General features: G+C 37.6%; 1 long non-coding RNA gene across 1 annotated transcript in view; it reads right to left on the bottom strand.

Moving 5' to 3' along the window:
* Nucleotides 1–15,618, bottom strand: part of LOC138853143 (uncharacterized) — a 135,862-nt gene that overhangs the window by 67,254 nt on the left and 52,990 nt on the right. Inside the window, exon 2 of the long non-coding RNA XR_011392366.1 lies at nt 9,069–9,318. This is a non-coding gene — a long non-coding RNA (uncharacterized lncRNA). The remainder of the gene's footprint in view (nt 1–9,068; nt 9,319–15,618) is intronic.

Below are 15,618 nucleotides of genomic sequence, written 5' to 3'. Positions count from 1 at the left end.
GTTTTTACCACTGAATATATCATTGCTTAGTTAATCTTAAGTTAATTTTAAGCCTGCCCATAATGCTTTGCATACAAGGGGCTTTGGTATGTTGTACTTTAATAACTGTATTCCTTTGTAGTTCCCTGTATCATGTTCAAATTAATAAATAAATAAATAAATAAATAAATAAATAGTAACGTACCTTAGAGAGGATCCCAACTCTTTTGGATACATTATTTGTTATGTGTTGGATATGGGTGCTGAATTTCAGGTTGCTGTCGAGGTGTAGGCCCAGGAATTTGCCCTCATTATGTTTAGCAATAAGAGTGTTGTCAGTCTTAACCCTTTGACTATCACGACCCCAAATTCTAAAGTGTCTCTCTGTATCGCAAAATATTTGAAAAAAAAAAAAAATTTCTTACCAATATGTTAAGATTAATTTGCTGATTGTTTTAAGAGCCCCCAAAAAATTTTGTGATCAGTACTTACCGAGATATAGAGGTGTAAAGATGGCAGAAAATGAGCCATATATGGCAACGATGGCGAATGCCACTCACCTCGTAAAATTATTTTTACTCTCATTTGAAGGTTTCTTGTATTTTCCAATATTTTATTTTTTCAAGTAACTTATGTGGCCTGTAAGACCAAAGTAAGGTGCAATGTACATATATACACTCGTTGTATGAGACACAATAACTGCACAAATATTATTATCGTTATATTGTTTACAAAACTTGTTTACACAAACCAAGAATACAAAAAATTTTTTATTACTATTGTTCTATAATGTATATATACAAATATACAGTCACTGGACACTTTCCTAGAACTGCTGCAGCTTGAGGAATTCTTTGAAACACAGTGTTACGCACAGTGGTGTTTTACACTCCTCACACATAAAACTAGTGTCTGCATTTTTGTGGGCATTTTGTGGTATGTTCATAGACACAACACCTCTTCTGAGCAGTTTTCTTGAAAGTAGTAGGAAGCAGTTGTATGGGGTAGTGATCACCACGCCTCAGACGAGAGGGTATGTGTTAATACACCTACCATCCGACTTACGACCTGCTCGACTTACGACCACTCGACTTACGACCGTGTTTTTTATGCCAAATTTCTGGGAAATAAACAACTATTTGTGTTGTACACAGTGTTTATCCTAAACATTACAGTATAAAATACAGTACTAACAACATAAAAAGTAAAGTAAAACATGAAATACCAAAATAAAACAAAATAAAGTCATTACAAAAATGTTTTGTTGACATTCAGTAGTAAAGTTCGACTTACGACCATTTTGACTTACGACTGGTTTCTCGGAACCGAACTCAGTAGTAAGTCAGATGGTAGGTGTAATTTTGTGGGCACTGGACTAGTGGATGGTACCACTGTGACCCCGCCTCCGCCTGCTTCACCTCACCTCACTACAGTATATAAGCCACGTCTACGGCCCTATGCTGTACATTCTACAAGATTGATGGACTGAACACATCGACTCCAGGGTGAGGGACTGATTACCTCATACTCCTCCTCTCCTTATGCCTTCCTCTTTGTATTGGACTGATGAAGCCACTGTGTGGCGAAACGTTTCCTGAATAAAGATTCCCATATGCTGCATAAGTGTCTCAATCTTCAACTTGTCGGTTTTTCAAACCATTCATCACAACTGTCAGACACTGCAGCATCATGAGATCTTGTTACAAAGAATTCCTCAACACTTGTTCAACCTTTGGACGAAGACCTACTTCGACTAGTGGATGGTACCACTATGACCCCGCCTCCGCCTGCTTCACCTCACCTCACTACAGTATATAAGCCACGTCTACGGCCCTATGCTGTACATTCTACAAGATTGATGGACTGAACACATCGACTCCAGGGTGAGGGACTGATTACCTCATACTCCTCCTCTCCTTATGCCTTCCTCTTTGTATTGGACTGATGAAGCCACTGTGTGACAAAACGTTTCCTGATAAATTAGACACATGTGCAACTCTTGGGTATCTCTATTGAGGAAACGTTTCACCACACAGTGGCTTCATCAGTCCATACGTAGGAGAAACTTGAAGAACAGGAGGAGAATGAGGTAATCAGTCCCTCAACCTTGAGTCGATGTGTTCAGTCCATCCATCAAGATTGATGGACTGAACACATCGACTCAAGGTTGAGGGACTGATTACCTCATTCTCCTCCTGTTCTTCAAGTTTCTCCTACGTATGGACTGATGAAGCCACTGTGTGGTGAAACGTTTCCTCAATAGAGATACCCAAGAGTTGCACATGTGTCTAATTTATCAACATGTCGGTTCTCTGAACCATTCATCTACGAAACGTTTCCTGAATAAAGATTCCCATATGCTGCATAAGTGTCTCAATCTTCAACTTGTCGGTTTTTCAAACCATTCATCACAACTGTCAGACACTGCAGCATCATGGGATCTTGTTACAAAGAATTCCTCAACACTTGTTCAACCTTTGGACGAAGACCTACTTCGACTAGTGGATGGTACCACTATGACCCCGCCTCCGCCTGCTTCACCTCACCTCACTACAGTATATAAGCCACGTCTACGGCCCTATGCTGTACATTCTACAAGATTGATGGACTGAACACATCGACTCCAGGGTGAGGGACTGATTACCTCATACTCCTCCTCTCCTTATGCCTTCCTCTTTGTATTGGACTGATGAAGCCACTGTGTGGCGAAACGTTTCCTGAATAAAGATTCCCATATGCTGCATAAGTGTCTCAATCTTCAACTTGTCGGTTTTTCAAACCATTCATCACACATGAATTTTGATAGATAAATAAGCCATAGAGTTGATATTAGCGTCATATTCTCCAACAATGAACTCGCCTCCCCCCCTCTGCCAAACACCAACAAGAGTCTTCAATAAAGGTAAGTGTGATGTTAAATGTTCATTTATACATTTTATTAGTGCTTTACATTTATTTGTCATTTTTTCTGCATGTAAATCTATATTTAAGCTAAGGAAGTGATCCCTGATAAGGACTTGTTACCTAGAGTCCTTATGGAGGGAATTCCCCTTCCAAACAATAACTTCTTCCCTCTCCCCTCTTCCCTGTCTTCCATCCATCAACAACAGCCTTCAATAAAAGTAACTGTCATGTTGAATGTTCATTTTTTTGTGCATGTAAATCTATCTTTAAGGTAAAACAAAAATTTTTTGTTGATACTTCTGGGTGTCTGGAATGAATTAATTTGATTTACATAATTTATGGGGAAAATGGTTTCACAAATCGTCAATTTTGATAATAGTCACACTCTCTGGAATGGATTAATTACGAAAAACGAGGGATCCCTGTATCATGTTTCAATATGATTAATATTGTTTATTATGTCATATCAGATGAATTGTGATATATAAATAAGCTGTGAAATGTAGTTTTCTATAAAATGTATTTATTTTTTATACTTTTGGATGTCTAAAACAGATTAATTGGGTTTACATTATTTCTTATGGGGAAAATGGTTTCAGTTTTAGTTGATTTCACATTTTGTTGGACTCTCTGGAATGAATTAAAGCCAAAAAGGGAGGGTCCACAGTACATAGTATATGAGGTAGTTGGTACTAGCTAATAAAGAGAGTACAAGCATTTGCACAATAATTTAGTAGGATCATACACTAAATACACTACACATAGATAATAATGTTAAGGATGAATTAGTTAATCTGTCGCAGAAATATTGGCTTCTCTAAGGAAGTTAGATCATTTTCATTTGTGACAGTATGTAGATTTTAGATATATGTAAGTGGCCTACTACTGTTTTTCTAACCAGTATTTTCCCAACTCAAGTGAAGCACTGATGGATTTTGTCACTGTGTTACTGTTTACCTTTTCTGAACTTGAACAAAAGATTTTGACATTTTCTCATCAGACACTCATTGATGTACACTCCATTTTTCACTTTAATTGCTGATTGAATTGGATCCTTTTTTATATCATATGAATGAAGTCTGATCATAACACTATGTTTACTACCTTGCTTTCCTAGTAAGCGTGTTTCTTTAACTTCATTGTTGTGCACATTAACATTTAGGTGGTCTTTTATGATCCTGATAGCTGTTATTATAACTGCATCAGACAACTTTTCTTGTTCAGTTTTGTCTTCTTGGAAATCAAGGTATTCATTCAAATGGGCATTCATGTTGTTTTTCCAGTCCTTGATTGCTTCTTCCACCTTTGTATTCAGAGATGTTAATTTAAGATCACTAAATCAGTTTTAAGCATTAATACATACGTAAAATTGTTCTATTGTAAATTGTACTATGTATAATATTTTTTTCTTTGATACCTCTCTACTATAAATTTTTCTAATTATAATTTTTTACTAGCTCTTTTTTTGTAATAATGTTCAATTGAAATTTTCAACTCCATAACCTATGTCTAGTTTTTGTAGTCTATAAGCATTAGGATTAGTCTGCCAGAAATGCTCATGCATGCTAGTGGCTTCCTTTGTGCTTAACAATACTTTATTATATGTAAACTACAAGTTGTGTAATACACAATGAAATAAAAATAAATTTGATTTTTGATTTGCTTAGCTGTGAATTTCTTGCATCATTATTGCTCCATGGTTTTAACTACAACTCTGGTTCTCAGTATTGTGAATTTCTGTGTGGGATATGCCTTCTTTTCCAGCGTGAAATAAATACTGAGCTACTTTGGCCCACCTTTCCTCCTTCCCTAGTCACTTTTCAGGGCCAGGTGCCTGTCCCACTGCCATGACTGCATGCTGTCTTCTGCTCTGGGTTAGCCTGTTGACACTTCCAGGTCTGACTTCTGCCTTCCAGCAGCTTCAAAATCAAAATGTTTATTTCCTTGCAAAGCTTACAATATGTGGTTTACATGTTATAAAATATTAATTACAAAGAAGGCCATTAGCATGCCTAGGCATTTTGAGCAGATTAGCCCTAATTCTTACTCTATATTGACACAGGTTATGGCACAGTACATTTTAACATATATTATTGCACAATATAAAAGCTAAGCAACTGAAGTGATTAATTAGATTTATAACAGTGAAGTAGTACAAAACATAAAACAATATTACAATTAGTGAATTTACTAATGGAAATGGTTTTGTCTTGGCATGATGCACTGTTTCTATTAAGGCTCCTATATTGGGAGAGTATTTTAGGCTAACTTAGGACTAACTTAAGATTTAATAGGCAATAGCTATAGTATTAAGAATTTTATGTTTACAGTCATTTGGGTGAGTGTAAGTGTAAATTAGGGGGAATTACAGATACTGTGAGAAAGTCTATTTTGTTTTGAATGTGTTTATGATACAAAAAAGAGAATTAGGTGGTTTTCATTTAAGCTGATATTGATGTACAGTACTCCTGCTCTGTCTTGCCTTTTGCCTTGTGTGCAGCCATCCAGCAAACAATGTGGCCCCTGACCAAATGTCATCCCTGGTCACAATGGTTTCTTATTTTAAGAGTTGTTGGAGTATTACTCAGCACTGGCAATCCCATCTAGGGAGATCTTGGTTTTTCCTGTTTTCTTCTGCATGTGTATGTAAAAGCCTGCCATTAGGGATGCTTTCCTGCTTCCTCCATGGTATAGTTTACTGGAGTGAATACCCTCACAGATGTTGATTCTCATAGAGGTTAACACAAAGTTTTGACTTAGACCTTACATACACTCTTTAGTTACAAGCTTCTCAGCAATAGTCATTCAATTTTCTGTCCTCTATAACTATGCACATCCCATTCCTACATGTTGTAATATAGAGAGCATTGTATTGGTACATCTTTTGGCTATATGCCACCCTAAACCTACACTACTGAAGATTCACACATGCAATGTAACCTGCACACAGACTTAGCACTGGTTACTTGGTTGGATTCATACTTTTCTCTGGTGTCCAAGGCCAGTGACTGGGTCCTTAAAGTTTTCTGGCTTATTTCCTTGTTCCACCAGAGCCTCATTTGCCTCTTAGCTACAGCAGGCACTTCATCCAGCTAGAAGATTCAGAGTAACTTGTCTTTTCAGAGAGACTGGGTATGCCTGACCTAGTCAAATTTATTTCTGGGCTCTGCTATTGGTGAGCCATTCAAGTATATTTGTGGGGTGCTTTCTCTGCTGGCAGTTTCACTTGTTTTAATTTGAATGCAATTTACATGTCTTCTGATCTCACATTTTATCATTCCTTTGTTAGGCACCATTCTGGTACAATCTTTAGGTGTCAGCTGAAATAGTCCCCATTCTTCCTGGTTCCATTCATTAGGCTATGTCTGCCTTGATTCACACCCAGCCATCAGTAGCCTCCTCTGTCTTGGGTATGAATGGTACAATTCCAGGCAGATCTCCCATGGCCTCATAACACAAAAATGTTTTGTCGAACAAAATATATTTTGCCGTTAGGGTCCTGGGAGGCCCATAGTTTCTACTGCAACCTTCCTCCTTCCCCATCTTCTGTGTCTTGGCAAGCAACTGGATTCCAGTGCTCTCTGGGAGTCTCAGTGGTATTGATTATAACCAGTAATCAACACCCAACAACCCAAGATTTCTACTGAGCCAAAAGTGTATATATAGACTTTTTCACTTATTTGTATTTGCACCAGGGTTATTGACGTACTAGTACGCATAAATTCTAGCACCTTCAAATTGAGCAGGAGAGAGCTGGTAGGCCTGCATGTGATAGAATGGGTCTTTGTGGTAAGTGTGCGCAGCAGCAAAAAATCCATGCACCCGCATTGCATTGTGGGAGTGGTAATTCAGTGCGCCTTTGTCACCAAGCCAAGCATAAGGAATGCCTCACTCTCCAGCAGTGTGGGTGGTGGGAAAAGGCATTGGAGAGGAAGAGGCAGTGTGGGTGGTAGGGAAGGGAGCTTGGGTTTGTGTAAACAGCATGGCTGGCTGGCTGGCTGGCTGGCTGGCTGGCTGGCTGGCTATCCAGCTGGCTGGCTGGCTGGCTGGCTATCCAGCTGGCTGGCTGGCTATCCAGCTGGCTGGCTGGCTATCCAGCTGGCTGGCTGGCTATCTGGCTGGCTTGCTGGCTATCCGGCTGGCTGGCTATCTGGCTGGCTATCTGGCTGGCTAACTGGCTGTCTGGCTGGCTGTCTGGCTAGCTGACTGGCTGGCTGGCTGGCTGTCTGTTTGTCTGTCTGTCTGTCTCATAGGTACACAAATATAATTATACATAGTGTAAATTACCTAGGATAACCCAAAAAATCCAGACCGGCAAATAATATGTATCAGGACTCAGATGTGATGCAGTGACTACTGCCTTGTGTGTAATACATGTTGGTTAGCTAGTGGCTCTCTCTGAGACAGAGAGACAAGCAGACAAATAGACAGACAGACAGACATGTTTGTGTAAAGTGAAAACAAATAAAGCGAAAGCAGTGTACCCCCATCAAATGTCATCACTGTTATTAGTGGAGTGATAAGATAAGAGAAGCTCATCAAATGTCACCACTGTCATTAGTTTAGTGATAAGACAAATGACACACACACCATGCTTCAATTATTATTATTATTATATTCTCTCTTGTATCATAGGTAATTTACACTATGTATAATTGTATTTATGTGTACCTGTGAGCGAGCCAGCTGGTCAGTCAGCCAGTCAGCCTGCCAGCCGGCCAGCCAGCTATGTTGTTTACACAAAGCCTCACTCTCTTCCCCACCAAAACATTGTTGGGACCTATAAACACTATGTATATATTTCTATGTGACTAAAATAGGTGAAAATGTTCACCTGTCAATGTTTGTGCAGTTATTGTGTAGCATACAATGAGTGTACATATCCAAAATATGGCTTATATTGGTGTCACAGGCCATAAAAGTTACTTGAAAAAATAAAATGTTAAAAAATAATAGAAAAAAGTAGGAAAATAATAAATAAACTATTACCGCCTGACCGGCAGTCAGCGATGTTGCCGTAAACAGCTCACTTTCTGTCAATTTCTTACCTCCATATCTCGGTAAATCTTGATCATATAAATTTTTTTTTAGCCTATAAGACTCACAAAAATATGCTCCATCATTTCATAAGAAAAAATCTTCTTTTTTTTCGAAAATTTTTTGACCCTGAGAACAAGTTTGAGAGGGGGGGCCTGTTGACTCTGAAAGGGTTAAACTCCAATATAAACCCTTCTCTCAAACTTTTTGATAGCTACAACAGAACACATAGGCAAAACACAAGGCACAACACCCACTTTGACATCTCACCCTATGCAAAAATGCAATGCTCATAAAGGGCCCCAAGATCTGGAATTCATTGCCCAAACCAGCAAAAGGTCTCCTGTCTGCCAGTCAATTTATGGCTCTAATTAAAAATCATCTCATCTCCCAACTTAACTATACCAACAATATACTATTCCAGAAATCACAGAACCAGTTTGAAACTATTCAAGAAATCCCAGTTAACTTAAGATTGTTAAATTAATTTAAAGTATTAATACACACTTAAAACTGTACTATTATAAATTGTACTAAATGAAATTTATTTTGCTACCTCTCTACTATAAATTTTATTAATTATAAAAAAAATTCTACCTCTCTCTTTATAATAATACATAATTAAAATTTACCACTCAGTAACCTATGTCTAGTTAGTCTTTAAGCAATACCATTAATTTGCCCAAGATACTCATGCATGCTAGTTAGTGGCTTTCATTGTACTTAACAATATTTTATTACATGTAAACTACACACTGTATACCAAGCAAAGAAATGAAAATTTTGAATTTGAATTTTGGATTTCGAATTTGAATTTTGAATGTGAATTTAGAATTTGAATTTGAATTTTGAATTTACTGGAGCAGAGAGGAGAGTATCAATATGAATGATGTGTTGCATATTTCAACTAAGTCTCCACAGCCCCTAATGCAGAAATGCGCCTTTTGTACATCAAAATAAAGTTGTGAAAAGGACATTATATAAACTATATTTTCTAAAAATTGCATTCTATATATCAAAGTAAATAATTAAAGTCTGTAGATTATTCACAAATAATCAAATAAAATTCATAAATCAGAAACATAATACTGTTTAAACAAACATTACTGTATGTTATAAAGATTTGCATTCATTTTAACAAACCGTACATTTCAAGACAGGGAAACCCTTGTCCCTCATGTGGATGCGAAGATGACTCTTTAGATTTTTGTTTTGTGTAAACAGCTGCAAGCAGTGACGACAAGAATAAGGTTTCTCTCCAGTATGAGTGCGAATGTGCCTGTTGAGGTCATATCTTCTAATTGTGGTGTAGCTACAGTTCTGGCAGTGGAGAAGCTTGCAGTTGGAGATGACCCCTCTTGTTCTCAACTCAGGCACCTCTCCAGGCTCCAGAATTATCTGTTGGAGACTGCAGGTATGAGCCCAGCAGAATATCCAAAGCCTGTTTACACTTTTCCACTCTCCTCCTAGCAATTTTTTTAATTTACATGTGCTGTATACTATGTAATTTGTACACAGATTTAAGTGCAAAGATATTTTCTTTCTACAGATCAACCACATTATTTGTAATATGTGCTATAATATTTTTTTTCAAAAGCAGATTAAAGATAAGTCACTTCACCACATCTTGAACTGAAGAGAGAGAGAGAGAGAGAGAGAGATGGCATATACCAACAAATTGTTTGAAACAGACACAAATGCAGAAGAGAACTTTTATTAAGACAGAGTTTTGTCTGTATGAAAGATGTATTGACTTGAAAAAAGATAGTTGTATAGGCAAAATGCCTAAATAAAAGTTCTGTTTTACATTTGTGTCTATTTCACATCTCTAATTATTGAGAAAATTGTGAGAATTTTGCAGTATACACTGCATTAGGTAAAAATTAAAGAGAGGAAGAGAAACAGTCCAGCATGGTGCCAGATAAGTGGAAAATGGCAAATGTGATACCTATTTTCAAAACAGGTGACAGGTCCTTAGCTTCGAACTATAGACCAATAAGCCTAACCTCCATAGTGGGAAAATTTATGGAATCAATAATTGCCGAGGCAGTTCGTAGCCACCTTGAAAAGCATAAATTAATCAACGAATTTCAGCATGGTTTTACAAAGGGGCGTTCCTGCCTTACGAATTTATTAACTTTTTTCACTAAGGTATTTGAGGAGGTAGATCATGGTAATGAATATGATATTGTGTATATGGACTTCAGTAAGGCTTTTGACAGGGTCCCACATCAGAGACTATTGAGGAAAATTAAAGCACATGGAATAGGAGGAGAAATTTTTTCCTGGATAGAGGCATGGTTGACAAATAGGCAGCAGAGAGTTTGCATAAATGGGGAGAAATCAGAGTGGGGAAGCGTTACGAGCGGTGTTCCACAGGGGTCAGTGTTGGGCCCCCTGCTGTTCACAATCTACATAAACGACATAGATGAGGGCATAAAGAGCGACATCGGCAAGTTTGCCGATGACACCAAAATAGGCCGTCGAATTCATTCTGACGAGGACATTCGAGCACTCCAGGAAGATTTGAATAGACTGATGCAGTGGTCAGAGAAGTGGCAGATGCAGTTTAATATAGACAAATGCAAAGTTCTAAATGTTGGACAGGACAATAACCATGCCACATATAAACTAAATAATGTAGATCTTAATATTATGGATTGCGAAAAAGATTTAGGAGTTCTGGTTAGCAGTAATCTGAAACCAAGACAACAGTGCATAAGTGTTTGCAATAAAGCTAATAGAATCCTTGGCTTCATATCAAGAAGCATAAATAATAGGAGTCCTCAGGTTGTTCTTCAACTCTATACATCCTTGGTTAGGCCTCATTTAGATTATGCTGCACAGTTTTGGTCACCGTATTACAGGATGGATATAAATTCTCTGGAAAATGTACAAAGGAGGATGACAAAGTTGATCCCATGTATCAGAAACCTTCCCTATGAGGATAGACTAAGGGCCCTGAATCTGCACTCTCTAGAAAGACGTAGAATAAGGGGGGATATGATTGAGGTGTATAAATGGAAGACAGGAATAAATAAAGGGGATGTAAATAGTGTGCTGAAAATATCTAGCCTAGACAGGACTCGCAGCAATGGTTTTAAGTTGGAAAAATTCAGATTCAGGAAAGATATAGGAAAGTACTGGGTTGGTAATAGAGTTGTGGATGAGTGGAACAAACTCCCGAGTACAGTTATAGAGGCCAGAACGTTGTGTAGCTTTAAAAATAGGTTGGATAAATACATGAGTGGATGTGGGTGGGTGTGAGTTGGACCTGATAGCTTGTGCTACCAGGTCGGTTGCCGTGTTCCTCCCTTAAGTCAATGTGACCTGACCTGACTAGGTTGGGTGCATTGGCTTAAGCCGGTAGGAGACTTGGACCTGCCTCGCATGGGCCAGTAGGCCTTCTGCAGTGTTCCTTCTTTCTTATGTTCTTATGTTCTTAATACATAGTGAACTTGATGATTTCATAGGGAGGGTTACGTCCCCTCACATTTTAACAAATCTTAAAACAATTATGGGCTAAAGGACTTTAATATGAAGGCCTGTGAGTCAGTAAACAACTGAAGAACACAGCACTTGAAAACTATAAATTCCAGCCTGTGAACAATTCAGAATTCCACCAATGGCAGAGAGAAGCTTTCTCCTCAGAGCTATATCAATAGCTAGCAGGCAACTGGAGGAAATTGTATTTCCCAAATACCTAACTGCTGCTTGCTGTTAACTATGACTCACAGTGCCTTCCACAACACAGTGGAAGCTTACTAATCAATACTGTGATAACCAACCAGCAAAATGCTTCTCACACAACTACAAAGTTTACTCAAGCTAGGTTCAGTAATATTCCTGGCTTCTCTTGTTATTACCATAAGAAGTCCACTCAATGAGCTTCCAACTCCTTTTTACAATGTCTTTGGACATAAAAAAGCTTCTCAAGCATTGTCACTAATTATTGCAACACTCTTTAACAAATCCATTGAATCATCTACCTTCCCAACAATCCTCAAAATAGCAAGGGTCACTCCACTCCAAGTCAGCTTGGTCACCTGACCAAGCTGACTTGAGTAACCATAGACCAATATCTAACTTACCACTGTTCTCTAAAATCTTTGAAAAATTAATTCATAGACAGATCTATTCCTACCTCGTCTCACACAACATATTAAACCCTTGTCAGTTTGGACTCAGGAATAATAAAAGCACAAATGATGCTATCATACACATGCTAGAACTAATATATACTGCACTTGAAAAGAAAGAAGTCCTGCTGGGCATTTTCACTGATTTACATAAAGCTTTTGATACAGTCGACCACGAACTGCTGTACTCCAAATTAACGCACTATGGTATCAGAGGCCACTCCCTCAACTACCTAAAGTCATACCTTAGTGACAGAACTCAATATGTATATGCAAATGGTGCAACCTCTTCCACCCAACCAATCACAGTAGGAGTCCCACAAGTAAGTGTCCTTGGACCACTCCTCTTTCTCATCTACATCAATGATCTACCGAATGCATCACAGCTACTCAAACCCACATTATTTGCAGATGACACAACATACGCCTTCTTCCACCCAAACCCAGTCATACTAGCAAACACTGTCAGTGCTGAATTGCAGAAAATATCTGCCTGGATGATGACTAATAAACTTACCCTGAATACTGATAAAACATATTTCATTCAGTTTGGAAACAAAGCTGCAAATCGTCCAATTAACATAATGCTAAATGGATCATCAGTCACAAGACTTACAGAGGGAAAATTCCTAGGTATCCACCTTGACAGTAGCCATAAGTTCCAGACACATGTGCAACAAATCACCAAGAAAATCTCTAAGACTGTAGGTATACTATCAAAGATAAGGTATTATGTTCCACAATCAGCTCTCTTGGCACTGTACCATTCACTCATATACCCTTACCTCACCTATGGAATTTGTGCATGGGGATCAACAACATTCAATCACCTAAGACCTCTAATAACCCAGCAAAAGGCAGCAGTCAGCATGATAACAAATTCCCACTCCCACCAGCATACTCCACCAATTTTCAAAAGTCTGAATCTGCTCACCATTAAGAACATCCATACTTATTCATGTGCCTACTACATACACAAAACAATACACGCAAATATAAAGCCTCCATTCAAACTTCTCCTCACCAACCTTAACAGGACACTTGACCATAACACAAGACACAGATCTCTTTTTGATATACCTCATGTCCATATCACACTGTGTAAAAACTCTATGCACATAAAGGGCCCCAAAATTTGGAATTCATTACCAGAAGATACTAAAGTAACCCAGTCTGAAAATCAATTTAAGACTCTTCTCAAAAGCTACTTAATCACCCTAGACTAAATGCTAAATACTCAGTACACACATACTCACTTATGTATTCCCACATCAGAATTTCAACAATTACTTTGAACCTTTTATCCATTGTTGACAGGAATATAATTGAATCATTGTTTTCACAAAAAGCATTTCTGAATCATTGTTTTCACAAAAAGCATTTTTGAATATATGAATATATCTTTTGTCCTATATAAATTAGATTCACTTAAAATTAATAATCTACTGTACAATTATGATGTAATTAATATTCTACTGTACAGCTATGACATAATTCCTAGTGTTAAGTAGTCTGTAAGCCAATAATGTTAAGTCAGCCCATAATGCCCAAGCCTAACAGAGGGTCTCTTTGCATTGCAACCCATTATTGTAAAAACAAAATCTCAATATACTACATGTATTTGCAAAGACATAACTAAATAAATAAATAAATAAATAAAATGTAGATATAGTTGTATACATTTCAGCCCAGTGTGGCTGAGGGTATACTAGATGATCACCTAACTGACCAAGAACTTCTGATCTCAAGGGTATGCATTGTTTGAATAAATGACCACTTCTCAGCCAACAATCTGTCAGGGTTGCAAATTAATGGTACCACCTCTCATTACAATTTGACATGTCCACCTCAATTCAAGTGTGAGACAATTATTTTTACCTTGCATGATTGTTGGACAGTAGCAGCTATTTAGAGGATATACAGATTATATTCATTGTCAACTAGAACTCCCAAACCTACCCATCAAGAATGTCACAGACTTTTGTTAAGTTTCTTAACAATGCCGTAAACACTGCCTTTCTGACCAACCAGCAAAATATTTTGTCACCCATAATTGCCTGTTTATAGCTACAGTAACAGAGCTAAGCTCGTGTTGTTTCATATTCAGTATTTAACTTTTAACCCTTTGACTGTCGAAAGGCCCAATCCTGAAGTGTCTCCTGGTGTCGCAAAATATTTGAAAAAAAAAAATTTTCTTATGAAAATGTTAAGAATATTTTTCTGATTGTTTTAGTCCCAAAAAAATTTTTTTCCCATCAGTACTTACCAAGATATAGAGGCATGAAGTTTGCAGAAAATGAGCCACGTATGGCAACAGCGGCGACTGCCGCTCACCCGGTAAACTTTGGTTTACTTGTATTTGAAGGTTTGTTGTTTTTTTCACTATTTTATTTTTTCACATAACTTATGTGGCCTATAAGACCAAAGTAAGGTGCAATGTACATATATACACTCGTTGTATACAACACAATAAGCACACAAACATAATTATCATTGTTTATATTTATTATATTGTTTATAAAACTTGTTTACAAAAACAAACAATACAAAAAATTTTTTATTGCTATTGTTCTATAATATATATACCAATATACAGTCACTGGACATTCCTAGAAGTTCTGCAGCTTGTGGAACTCTTTGAAACATGTTGTCATACACAGTGGTGTTTTACACTCTCACACATAAAACATGGTGTCATACACAGTGGTGTTTTACACTCCTCACACATAAAACATGGTGTCATACACAGTGGTGTTTTACACTCCTCACACATAAAACATGGTGTCATACACAATGGTGTTTTACACTCCTCACACATAAAACATGGTGTCATACACAGTGGTGTTTTACACTCTCACACATAAAACATGGTGTCATACACAGTGGTGTTTTACACTCCTCACACATAAAACATGGTGTCATACACAGTGGTGTTTTACACTCCTCACACATAAAACATGGTGTCATACACAGTGGTGTTTTACACTCCTCACACATAAAACATGGTGTCATACACAGTGGTGTTTTACACTCCTCACACATAAAACATGGTGTCATACACAATGGTGTTTTACACTCCTCACACATAAAACATGGTGTCATACACAGTGGTGTTTTACACTCCTCACACATAAAACATGGTGTCATACACAATGGTGTTTTACACTCCTCACACATAAAACCAGTGTGTGTGCATTTTTGTGGAAGTTTTTTTTTATGTGCAAAGACAAAACACCTCATCTGAGCAGTTTTCTTCAAAGTATTAGCAGGCAGTTGTGTTATGTAGTTATCCTAGGTAAATGGTCGTGTGTCATCATTCCTTCCTTCCTAATTTCCTTCATTCCTTTCCTACCTCACTTTCTACATTCCTTCATTTGTTCTTTCCTACCTCTTTTCCTACATTCCTTCATCTGTCCTTAGTTTTTTTCCTTCCTTTTATCCCATCCTTCCTTCATTCCTGCCTTCCCTTCTTGCTTCTGGTTTCTATAATATATATACACATATATAGTCACTAGATACTTTCATATAACTGCTATTATCTTCATTCAGCAAGTTTGTC

Source organism: Cherax quadricarinatus, chromosome 23 (genome assembly GCF_038502225.1).
Source record: "Cherax quadricarinatus isolate ZL_2023a chromosome 23, ASM3850222v1, whole genome shotgun sequence".
NCBI classification, from domain to species: Eukaryota; Metazoa; Arthropoda; class Malacostraca; order Decapoda; family Parastacidae; genus Cherax; species Cherax quadricarinatus.
This window is presented reverse-complemented; position numbering and strand designations above follow the sequence as displayed.